General features: G+C 61.8%; 1 protein-coding gene across 1 annotated transcript in view; it reads right to left on the bottom strand.

Annotated features, from left to right (window-relative positions):
- Nucleotides 1–858, bottom strand: part of LOC103252357 (B-cell lymphoma/leukemia 11A-like) — a 101,757-nt gene that overhangs the window by 100,362 nt on the left and 537 nt on the right.

The raw sequence follows: 858 nt of genomic DNA, 5'->3' as shown, positions 1-858 counted from the left end.
AAAAAAAAAAAAAAAAGCTTTGCAAAGCTGAGTTTCACCCAGCCGATTTCGCAGTCTGGGAGGTCGGGGGGAGGTCTGGGCATTGTCCCGAGGGCGGACCGGGACCGCAGGCCAGGCTGGCGCGGAGTCACCGAGTGGCCTGCCGCCGTGCCCGGCGGGTGGGCGGCGGGCGCCAGGTGGGCGATCCCAGGCTGGGCTGGGGCGCGGCGAGATCGGGCGAGGCCCGGGCGAGGCCCGGCCGCCGCCGCCGCCGCCTGCTCCGGGGCTGCCGCGCCGCGCTCGGTCCTCTGTCTGTTTGTTGGCAGGAGGCTCCCGCACACGCGGTGCTTGTAAACATTCAGACACGAGATTTTTCCCAATCAAAATCCACTTCCACTTTTTTTGAAAATCTTCCAAAAAATAGTAAGAGGAGGGAGTTCCTCTCTCCCTCTCCGTGCCGCCGGCGCCCTAAGTTTGCAACTGAAGGGGTTTTGGGGAAGGGGGCGACAGTAATTTTTTTTTTTTCTGGATTAGAGATTGTGAGATTTTTGCGGGGGGGGGTGGGGGAGTCAAAGAGGAGCTGGATACAGAAAAGGGCTGGCAAAGCGTTTGGCTTCTGTTTGGGGGGCAAGAAATTGTACATTCTCTTGCCTTGTTTCATTTCATTTATTTTTGTTTGTTTGTTCATTTATTTGCAAGTCTTCTCGCTGCCTCTGAGGTTCGGCCGGGAGGGGCGGGCAGCGGCAACCCAAGCGGCGGCAGCCCGGGCTCCCTCCCTTCCTCTCCCGCGTGCCCCCGGCGGTCTCCTCCCCTGGCCCTCGCTCCTGCCCTTCGGCGGCGGCGGCGGCGGCGGCGGCGCGGGAGGGCCAGCGCGAGGAG

This window comes from Carlito syrichta, unplaced genomic scaffold, assembly GCF_000164805.1.
Source record: "Carlito syrichta isolate Samal-C Ts95f unplaced genomic scaffold, Tarsius_syrichta-2.0.1 Scaffold155190, whole genome shotgun sequence".
Taxonomy (NCBI): domain Eukaryota; kingdom Metazoa; phylum Chordata; class Mammalia; order Primates; family Tarsiidae; genus Carlito; species Carlito syrichta.
This window is presented reverse-complemented; position numbering and strand designations above follow the sequence as displayed.